This window comes from Halichoerus grypus, chromosome 8 (genome assembly GCF_964656455.1).
Source record: "Halichoerus grypus chromosome 8, mHalGry1.hap1.1, whole genome shotgun sequence".
Taxonomy (NCBI): Eukaryota; Metazoa; Chordata; class Mammalia; order Carnivora; family Phocidae; genus Halichoerus; species Halichoerus grypus.
Genome location: NC_135719.1, coordinates 79,305,433 through 79,316,597, shown reverse-complemented (window position 1 = coordinate 79,316,597; position 11,165 = coordinate 79,305,433). Strand labels below are relative to the sequence as shown.

The window sequence follows — 11,165 nt, the reverse complement described above, 5'->3', positions numbered from 1 at the left end:
CGAAGGAAGGAGGGAAAAAAAAAAAAAAAAATCAAAAACTAGGGCTCGTCCGGGATTTGAACCCGGGACCTCTCGCACCCAAAGCGAGAATCATACCCCTAGACCAACGAGCCACGGCCATAAAAGCGTGCCTGTGTTTCCTCTAAACAATACTTTCCCGTCTGCAGTTGGCCGCCAGGCTGCCCCGGAGCTCTGTTCCACATTGTGACATTTACTTCTTGCCTTGCTTTGCTTTCTCCCATCTTCATGAGGTCTCACTCTTTTGAAACCTGACTCGGGTCCTAGCCTCGCTTATTCTCCCGATCCACATCCTGGACCCCTCCAGAGGCCGGATGGGGTGAGGAGGGGCAGTTTCCAGACAGCAGGCCGCGTGGGTGAGCTCCACCGAGCACCTCCGGACGGCTCTAGGCGCGAGCTCGAGCCTAGCGGGGGCCTGGTAGGAAGGCGGCGGAAGTGCGAGGACCCGAGCGGAGCTCGCTTGCGAGGCTGGAGGGTCCTGAGCCCCAGGCTGGACGCGCGGGAAGCGTGTCAGGCTGCTACTACGTCGCGCGAGCCTAACATTCTAGGGGCGGAAAATGGTGGGCATCAAAATGCCGGGAGCCGGAATCGGTGGGAGGTGCGCCAGTCTGGCGTGTGTTCGGATTGTCCAGGCCCCCGAAGGAGAATCAAGTGTTCCATCTCCCCACCTTTGTTTCACTTGTTTCTTCGGTCTGGAATTCTTTCTCCCAGTCTCACCCCAACTCGCGTCAAATCCTGTTACCCTTTCCTGTTCTGTCTCAAAATCTTTTTTGTAGAACTATAAATATGTGCAAAAAGATAAATAAACTAAAACTGCCGTGTAATGGATGTGTGTACGGAGGGGGGCGGACACTCGGGACGAGAGACCCAGTGTCGGCGATTTCTTCCGCAAACTGGAGCCCCCAGGCCGCATGGCGCAGACATGCGCACACAGCGTTTATGCATAAGGTTCTGTATCAACGAGAGGTTTCGGGTTTCCGAACCGTGGACTTCAGGCAGCAATCGAGGATCAACTAGAAGCCAAAAGAAACATCTGAGGGAAGGTTAACTTAGAATTCTTCCAATTGGCTAACAAAGTTGGCGCACACTCGCCTCCTCGCAATATAAGAAACTGCCCAACGGGATCCATTTGTTCACATGTGCTTGGCGAGCTCAAACGTTTTCTTTGGCACAGGAATGAGGCTGGAGAAGTCGACTCTAGAAGACAAAGAGCCCCGGAGGAAACAAGTAGGGCAACGGCTCCCTGGATGACTGCAAACCCCAAAACTGCAGCTCCTCCTTCGAGCCGGAATCGAACCAGCGACCTAAGGATGACTACACAGGAAGCGCACTACAGTCCTCCGCTCTACCAGCTGAGCTATCGAAGGGGGCATGGAAAGCACCTCTCTAGAGTCACCTATTCAGGACATCTACAAATAGAGGCGTGTGAGAAACGATCTTCTGCCGGCGGGTGGACATCGCAGAGTCACAAAGCCAGCTTGTGAGAAAGTCCCGCCCGCAGTTCTGGGGACAACCCTTCTAGAGCTGGATTCCCCTACTCCACCGAGGGGTGGGGGGCCAATCCGTGGGCTCCTCACAGGCACCCCGAGACCCCGTGCATCACGAGGCCGCCGGGGCGAGGGCATCTGCTCGTCCGGGGGGCCGTTGGCTTCGGGAGCGCGCGGCCCGGGACCTCCCAACGTGGTATGCGTGGAGTGGAAGCCGCCACCTCGGCCTCGAAGAACTAGGGAGTGCGGCGGTGGGACACACAGTTCCGCTCGCGCAGCCCCGCGCCAGGCAGAGAGGGCGGGCCTCCCGGCTCTGGCTCGCGCCTCTTCGCATTTCCTCACTTCCTGTGCTCGCCTCGGAATTCAGGCGCGTTTGCACAGGCGAACCGCAACTCTCTTCCGTTTGTACGTCCACAGACTCGGGGAGGGAGAGGATGTGGAATATAGCACATATGGGTAACCCCAATGTTTCTGCGAGAAAGGACTTCTGGAGAAAATATCTTAAGGTTTTTCAAAGAGGAAGCCGCAATTCTTCTGAGTCAATAACAAACTTAGTGACCCAAGTCTCGACTTTCGTTTTCCCGCTGGGATAGTGAAGTGTTCGAAAACCGGCTGAAACAGGAAACCTTGCTGGACAGCCTACTCTCTCCCGAGGGCCTCCTCCCCTTTGGGGAGTGGAGCTTGTTCTGGGCTCCAAGCCTGTGCGGAGCGAGACACTGGGCTCGACTCCATGGTCTTCCCCCACCGCCCTCGGCCCGGCTCGGGCTCCGGCGGCCCTCGGGAAGGGCTCTCGCGGCGGGTCGGCACCGCCCGGGCGTCCGCGGAGGCAGGCGGCGTTTCCCGCAGTTTGTAATGGACTCCGCCACAATCCAGGCAGCAGAGCCGCACTTGCGCAGTAGCGCGTAAGAGGAAGCGGATCCGCTCAGCGTGGTTTACTCGGGTAGTCGGGACTGCGGCGAGACGATACATGAACCGAATTTCCGCAGGGGTTAAGGTTACTGGAAGGGGGGTTGTCCAGTAAGGATTTAAAACGATAAGAAATAGATGGAAGGCCCCAGCGAGATTTGAACTCGCGACCCCTGGTTTACAAGACCAGTGCTCTAACCCCTGAGCTATAGGGCCTCGCGGACGAGCATCTTGCTTCTTTCTTTGAAAAGGAAAGTTTTTATGCTGGGTCTTTGTTAGAGGAATTAAGTGTAAGAAGCAGACAAAATCCGAACTTCGTTTCAATCTGTTTACTGTTGGAATTTGGTCTGCAGGCTCTTGCTAGGGACAACGCAATATGAGGGCCAGTGATAACAGCCACCACTATTTTAAGATTGCAGAACTCTGCCTAACCCAACACATTATAACACAGAGTCCACCTCACCCCTCCCTCCGCCCCCGGCCGCAGTCTAAAAATTAAGAGGAGAGACGCGGCGTAGAGGAAGTTGACTGCCACAGGTCTCTCCGCTGAAACTGGGCCTTCCCACTGATTTTCTCCTTGACTCAGGATAGCCACCGACTTTCAACTTCCTTCAAGTTCCTTATGTGTAGGGACCTTTCTTACAGCTCGAGTCTCTGCGCCAGAGCAAGCATTTGTTAATTCGTTATTTAATTCATTCCTTCATGCAGCAAACACTGAACTCCCAATTCTGTGCTGGGATGTGCACTAGGAACAAGGCATCAGATACGGTCTTTAACTTGAAGTCCCTGTCATAGTCTTGTGGATTAAGAAAACTTTAGTTTTTATGAAAGAGAACAGTGAAAAGTAGCTGTGCCTGCTGTGAGCGGCTGGTGGACAGAGCCAAGCTTCGCAGATTTGCGGTGTGAGCCTTCACAGAGGCAGTCCTTCAGGTGGGGGTGGGGTTTGAGCTGCACTTGAGAGGTTAAGACACACGTTTGGGGGCCGAGTGATCTCTGGTAGAAGAAAATGTATGAGCAGAGTCTGAAAGAAAAACCGAGGCTTAAGGAGCGGAGGCAGAACACCAGCTGGGGCAGATATCTGCCCTCCTGGAAATAAGGGAAGGTAAGAAGTCAGGTTAATAGGGGACTGAGAGATTTCTGGAATGAAGTTACACCCTTTAAAAAATTGCAACTGGACATTGAACACTGCATCAGAACTCTATGTACTCTATGTTGGCTAATTGAATTTAAATTTTTAAAAAATTGAAAATGGAAACTCACCGGGCATGGATATGCAGAATGAATTGAAGGGAAGAGAAACCAGAGTCAGAGGTACATCAGAGATTAGCCATGGTGCAGACGCTCAAATAAAGCTGCAAGAGGGTCAAGTTATGGACCTGGAAAGGAAGGAAGGAATGAGGGAACTAGAGGGAAGGCAGATTTGGCTGAAGTTAGATATGAATAAAGAGTAAGTAAGAGATGATAAAGATGAAAGAGTCAGGGAGGACTCTCAAATATTATGCCTTGAAAAAGCAAGATGATGTTTGCAGGGAAAAAAAGAAAGTCTAAAGGAGAGATGGGTACCTGGAAAGGGCAGAAGATGAAGTGCAAGGATTTAGGTAGGCTGGATTTGAAGTGAGATTGGGGGAGTTTATGGGAATTGTACAATAGCCAGAATACTCTTGTGTCTAGAAGTCCATAAGATTGGTAAATCATGGTTAGATCAAATTACATAAATTATCCATTGAGTTAGAGCCTCTAAGAGTTAGGGGCTCTTGAAGGAAGAGAGTACAAAAGGAAAACTGCTGAGGCCTGAACATGAGTTGAATAACTCTGTTGCGGGCATTTGTCCTATGAGTGGATGTCCAATATTTTTTGAATATTGTCCTTACATTTGGTAATTTCACATATTATAAGTAAGTCTGTCCTAGAAAATTTGCTTTCCCAGCTAGCAGCTGGGAGTGGGCATGTGACCTAGGTTCCACCAGTTAGATTCATCCAGGGAAGATTTCAATTTAGATGTATAAAACAGGAGTGAATGATACCATAGGGAAATCCCATATTTTTTCAGTGGTGAGATATGGGATTTCTTAAGTCCATAGATCATTATCTTTCTTCAGGTCTGGAAAATTCGTGGTCAGCTTTTCAAGTGTTGTTTTGCTTTATTTTTCTTTCTCTATTTATGAAACTGGAGTTAAACCTTCATACCTTGCCCTTCATTTCTTTTACCTTCTCTTCCATATTTTCTTTTTGTCTCTCCATGCTGCATTCTGAATAACATATTCTTAATCCAGTAATGCTTGCTACAGGTATGTTTAATCAGCTGTTAAATCCACCCACTGAGTCAATGTAATTATAAACTGTAATTTTCAATTCTAGAAGTTCTGATTCTTTTTCAAAACTATGAAGCCAACATTTTTTTCCAGTTTTATTGAGATATAATTGACATACATCCCTATATAAGTTTAAGGTGCACAGCCTAGGGGCGCCTGGATGGCTCAGTCAGTTAAACATCTGCATTTGGCTCAGGTCATGATCCCAGGGTCCTGGGATCCAGCCCCACATGGGGCTCTCTGCTCGGCAGGGAGCCTGCTTCTCCCTCTGCCTGTTGCTTCCCCTGCTTGTGGTCCCTCTCTCTCTTTGTCAAATGAATAAATAAAATCTTTAAAAAATTAAAAAAATAAGGTGTACAGCCTAATGGTTTGACTTCCATATATTGTGAAATGATCACTGCTATAAGCTTAGTTAGAATCCATTATCTCATATAGATATAATAAAAAGAGAAATAAAAAAAACAAAAGAAAAAAGTTTTCCCTTGTGATGAGAACTCTTAGGATTTAATCTTTGAAGAGTTTTCATGTATATCATGCAGCAATGTTAACTGTAGTCATCATGCTGTCCATTACATGTACTTAAGTTCTTATTTATCTTGTAAAAAGTACTTTGTACCTTTTGACAACCTCTCTCCTATACCCTTTCCCCAACCCCTGCTTCTGGTAATCACAAATCTGATCTGTTTTTCTATGATTTTGTTTTTTGTTTTTGTTTTTAGATTCCACATATACATGAGATTATCCAGTATTTGTCTTTCTCTCTCTGACTTATTCCACTTAGCATAATGCCCTCAAGTTCCATCCATGTTGTCCCAAATGGCAAGATTTCTTCATTTTTATGGCTAAATAATATTCCATTATATATATATATATATATATATATATATATATCTCACAACTTCTTTATCCATTCATTCGTCAGTGGACACTTAGGTTGTTTTCATATCTTGGCTATTGTAAATAATGCTGCCACGAACATGCAGACGCAGGTATCTTTTTTTAAGTTAGTGTTTTTGTTTCCTTTGGATGTATTCCCAGAAGTGGAATTGCTGGATCTTATGGTAGTTCTGGTTTTGTTTTTTGTTTTGTTTTTGTTTTGAGGATCCTCCATACTGTTTGCTATAACAGCTGTATTAGTTTATAATCCTACCAACAGTTAAGTCAAATTGTTGAATTTCCTATTCCTTGCAGATATTCACCAGCTTGTCTTCTATTTCTTCAAACACATTAATTATATTCATTTTAATATGTATAACTGATAATCCCAATATTATTCTATCTATTGTTCTACTTGATTCTTACTCATGTTACTTTGTTTCCTTGTATAATTGGTCATCTTTGTGCACTGCTCAATGTCTTGGGAAAATTATATGCAGTGAATTTTTGAGGCAAAGATGAAGGTGACTTCCTGAAAAAATATATATATTATAATACATACATATATATATGTATATCTTTTGTTTCTCCCAGGCATCTAGAGCACTATCAACCCAAAAGGATCCTAAAAAAAGTTATTGGCCAGACATTTCCTGAGCCTTCAAGATGATGTTAAACCCAAACTGCAAATCGGGGAGAATGGAGACCTGTGGTCACAGCTTCTGAGGAAAAGTTGAAAGCTCATTCTTTCCAGTTTTCCTTGCTAAGCTCAGCTGATTTCTGCTGAGCTCCAAAACAGTTATTGGAAGTGGGAGGATAGAGGTAGGTTTACTTCTTGTTCATCCTTGCCTTAAGCGAATAGCTCTTTAATATTAATGTTAAATTAATATTAGACTTAATATTTGGGGAGAATGTCTTACTTGATTTTCCATTTTGGGTAGGTGCTGGATCTTGACATCTGTTCCTCTTGTTTCTCCCATCCAAAGAGTCCGCCAAAACTATAGCCCAATTTTGCAGTAATTAGCAAATGTCTTCAGAGCTACAAAGGTCAGTGCTTCCCTTACCTCTCAGATTCCATCTTTTGCTTAGATTCTGGCCTAGTAGTTGCTTGCTACCATTTTAGTACTTTGATGCTTTTAAGATTTGGTAAAATCTTATCCAGTATTTTTATCATTTTTCTTCAAGGAGTTCGGTCCAAATTAATTAGCCCACAATTACTAGAAAGGAAATTAGAGTTGTAAGAGTTGTAACATCAATCATATTTCACCACATGAACTGAGAAGCAGAGAAAACATTACCATAGAAAGAGCACAAGCGAGAGCATGCCAAAGCGCAAGGAGGGGTGATATCAAGAAAGGGAGCCCGGACACCTTCTAAGTCCCTAGCTATGGCCCACTCCAGAAGCCTCAGTGTGTTCCACTTTTGGAATCTATGAGATTTTCCTGGATTATCACAGAAATCCTCCTTTTTTATTTTAGCAAAAATTGTTTTCAATTTAAAGACTCTCAACTACACTAAAGTACTCTCAGTATGTGTCTCTCTACCTTACTGCTTTTAACTTCTAATATTTAGATCAACATTTACCAAATGACTGCTGTAAATTGCCAACAGATCTTTGTCCAGTCCACTTATAATTCCCCAAATAGAACTCACACCTTTTTCAGTTGTGACCATTTGCTTCATCAACTAGAATGATTTCTCATTTCACCATACCTGTCAAACACTACTTATCCTAGAAAACCCATCTCGATGTTCTTATAAAATTCACAATGCCTTTGCTGTTTACAGAGTAGATTTCATCTCTTCTCTCCTCTGAAACCCATGATACTTTTTTTTTTATCCTTACCATTCCTTCCTCTTCACTCCCACTCTCAAGATACCGAATAAGACAGGTATAATGGAGGTGACCCATGGCACCTAGAAGTAAGCATCCAGATTGACATTACCCCTTCAACATATATTCAGTTGTTTATGAAATTGTCAAATTTTTCTGTTCTCCTTCCCATATTTCTTCATCTTATATGAAAGATTGTCAAAAGATAGCACACATTTTAATTTTATTTTTTAATTTTCCAGAGCTACTTCTAAGTTGTGGTTTCCTATCTATTCCTTTGCCCATCTTTTTTTTTTTTTTTTAAGATTTTATTTTTAAGTAATCTCTACACCAGAGATGTGGGGCTTGAACTCCCAACCCTGAGATCAAGAGTCACATGTTCCACCAACCTAGCCAGCCAGGCACCCCACCGATGTCCATCTTTTTGAAAATGCTACAAAAGACACAAAGAAAGAACAAATGAGAAGGCAAAGAAAAAGGGAAGGAGATTCTAGTGTACTTAGCTATAGACTACTAAGTTCATTTTGTTTTAAGAATCATATGCATTAGTTTATTCCTCAGCTCCTTGAGGGGAAAGTTGTATGATTCATACTTCTGAGTCTCCATACCTAACAAAGTGATCAGCACATATCAGGGCATTAATAAGTATTTGAAATGGAGAGCAAACAAATGCAGAGGCATGTGTAGAGAAAAAAAGGAGATTTCAACCCACAGAAATCTGGAATACCATGGAATCTTTTATTTTCCTCTTCCTGGAATTCTTGGTAAACAAGCACTAAAAATCTTCAAGGGCCTTCCAGCTCTCATCCAGTGTAAGTGTAAATTCTAGGAAACCAATCTGAATTCAGGTGTCAATTCTCCTATGTATGTGGTCACTAAATGGTGTGCCAGATACCAGCACACAGAGTATCTATACAGAAAAGGGGAGGAGTTACCTAAACATAAACATAAGGTTACCTATTGAGAGTGAGAATCTCTAAGGCAATGTCCTCAGCCAAACACTAGGTAGAATCAGTTTAACATGGCATGTGCATTCAGCCTTGCTAGGGCAGGTTTCCTCTGAAAACTTTCTAACCTCCTTTCTCCAGCCAGTGCATGGTTTCAGACTCCCAAGGAAACACACTTTCCACTAAAAGAAGTCTCATTCTGTCCTGCTAAGTGGATGACCAGTGCCACTCATCTTTTGGCTTTTCTTTAGACTGAGCGGCACTGGGTGTGATCTGAGCTGCATCTGGATGCTCTCAGGTCTTGGCAAGTAGGACAGGCTACGGGGATGCTAAAAGGAGGTTTCTTGGACTCACAGCTTCTATAAGACTCTGCTTTTCTTAGGCCGGGATGGAATGGCCTTCAATCCCAAACAGGGTGAGCTTAATTGCAGGATTTGAGCAAGAGATTTCATGTTTTTAACAGAGTGTGAGGAAACTAAGACTGGGTAATAAGGGGATCAGAGTAATTAAAGTGTATAAAGGACATCACAAGACTTACCAGAAACTGCCTGGGATGGGTCTCAATGAAAATGCATGTCCTTCAAAGGATGTGGCTGTTCAGGCCTTTGGCTCATGATAGGATTCTCATTACACATGATTCTCACTTTGGGCACCAGAGGGCCAGGGTTCAAACCTGTAAGATCCAACCTTGTGACACTAAAAACAATAGTGACTCCCCAAGACTTCATTTCTGCATTTCATTAGTGCCCCTTGCCCCCCTTTTGGACCCAACAAACTTGTAGGACTGTTCTGTCCCATCTATTAAGAGACTCAAACCTGGCAGTATCCTAAACACAAAGTGGGGAAATGTGGCATAGATCCATAGATAGCTCAGCCAGAGGAGGGGCACAGTAGTGTTTATTGTATAGCTATCCTTGAGCCACTGGTTCCATCAATAGGCTAAGGAAGGGTTTCAGCTGACTCTCTACAAAATTGATTGCTTGTGTTCTAAAGGAAACCTTTTAAGGATTGAAAAGTCAAGCCCTACCCTATAAACCCTTGCACAGTGCCCAGGAATTCTTGCTGACTTATTCTGCCTTCCATAGCTCCTTTAAATGTCACCTGAAGATTACTCTGGTCTCTGTAAAAGCTTTCTCTGGCTACCTCTGTTCAGACTTCCCACTATTGTCCTTTTGACTTTGATATCTTCCTCCTTACACAGCTTACGACTGTCCACCTTTCTTTCTATCAGGATGATTTTGTAAGCACTGCTCTCAGGCATATGCCAGGTGAACCACCAGGAATGCGGAGGACTGATTGGCTGGCTGGCTGGCTAGCACATTAGAGGAAGAATGTTTAATGGAACCGAAGATCTTAGATATGCAAAAGAGAAAACTTGAGGGACATCATCACCATGCTCAAATACTTGATATACTGCCATGAGGAAAGAGGAAATAGAAGTAGTCTTTGTGATAAAAGAGAACCAACTCTTAAGTTATAGGAAAATTGTTATTTATAGATATAGATACACATATACTTAGGTAAAGATGTGAAAGACTTATACACTGAAAATTATAAAACATTAATGAAGGAAACTAAAGAAGACACAGATAAATAGACATCTGGTGTCCATGGATTGGAAGAATTAAAATTGTTAAAATATCCAAACTACCCAAAGTGATCTACAGATTCAAGGCAATCCCTATCAAAATCCCAATGTCATTCTTTACAGAGATAGAAATGAACAATCCTAAAATTCATGTGAAACCACAAGAGTCCCTAATGTAAACTATGGTTTTGTGTAAAAATGATGTGTCAATGTTGGTTCATCTATTGTAACAAATACACCACTCTGGTGTGGGATGTTAATAGCGGAGGAAGCTGTGCATGTGTGGGGACAGGAGGTATACAGGAATTCTTTGTACTTCCTACTCAGTTTTGCTATGAACCTGAAACTGCCCTAACAAATAAATTCCATTTAAAAACCCCACAATATTCCTGAATTTCTCTGTATCTAATAACACAGGTTGTTGTAAGATATAAAGATAAAAAGATATGTTTTATAAGATAAAAATAAATATAAGAAGCAAATATAAAAAGCATTGTAAGAATAAGATATATAAGAAACAGAAGTTGACAGAACTAAGAGGAGAAATAGAAAAATACACAATCATCACTGGATATTTATTTGTATTTTTTTCACAGTCATCACTGGGTATTTTAACAATCCTCTCTCAGTAGGTGTTAAACAAGTAGACCAAAAAATCAGTAAGGACCTAAAAGATTTAATCAACACAGTAAGTAACCAATACGTGATTGTGAGAAAAAACTGGATAGATTCCTAAAGATATTTTCCACAAATTTTACTATGCATCTTTTGGTAGCTCAGTTGATAGAGTGGAGGACGATAGGATGTACATCCTGGTAGACACCCTTAGGTCTCTGATCAAGGATCAAAGGAGAGTGCAAGTACAGCATACTACTATCAAGGATGTGGACTCCACCTTGTCTAAGCCCAAAGAGTGGATATGATTAAAAATATATATATACTTGGACTTAGAAAATCTAGTGAAATAGATTGTAAATATAAACTGTATTTATAATTTGGTTGTTTTCTTTGAATACTGAGCACAGTTGTAGGATCTCTGCCCCAATAGTCATACAGAGGTCTGTGTTAAGTCTTTGAAATCGGGAGACAAAATATTCTACTCTTGAAAGTCAAACAAGGGGGCGCCTGGGTGGCTCAGTCGTTAAGCGTCTGCCTTCGGCTCAGGTCATGGTCCCAGGGTCCTAGGATCGAGCCCCG

At 43.0% G+C, this 11,165-nt stretch overlaps 1 long non-coding RNA gene and 3 other non-coding genes across 7 annotated transcripts; 1 reads left to right on the top strand and 3 right to left on the bottom strand.

Annotated features, from left to right (window-relative positions):
* Nucleotides 1-41: 41 nt before the first annotated feature.
* TRNAP-UGG (transfer RNA proline (anticodon UGG)) lies at nucleotides 42-113 on the bottom strand. Its single transcript has one exon. It is a non-coding gene; the product is annotated as a tRNA-Pro (tRNA).
* Nucleotides 114-1,294: 1,181 nt separating this feature from the next.
* Nucleotides 1,295-1,385, bottom strand: TRNAY-GUA (transfer RNA tyrosine (anticodon GUA)). The gene is given in 2 exon segments: nucleotides 1,295-1,330; nucleotides 1,349-1,385. It is a non-coding gene; the product is annotated as a tRNA-Tyr (tRNA).
* Nucleotides 1,386-1,811: 426 nt separating this feature from the next.
* Nucleotides 1,812-10,352, top strand: LOC118551868 (uncharacterized). 4 transcript variants are annotated; one of them, XR_013440618.1, is made up of 4 exons: nucleotides 1,812-2,499; nucleotides 6,194-6,421; nucleotides 6,541-6,646; nucleotides 9,612-10,352. It is a non-coding gene; the product is annotated as an uncharacterized LOC118551868 (long non-coding RNA). The 4 variants fall into 4 exon arrangements; XR_004925284.2 differs by having other exon boundaries at nucleotides 1,812-3,513; XR_004925283.2 differs by having other exon boundaries at nucleotides 1,812-3,722.
* TRNAT-UGU (transfer RNA threonine (anticodon UGU)) lies at nucleotides 2,555-2,627 on the bottom strand. The gene has a single exon. It is a non-coding gene; the product is annotated as a tRNA-Thr (tRNA).
* Nucleotides 10,353-11,165: the final 813 nt, after the last annotated feature.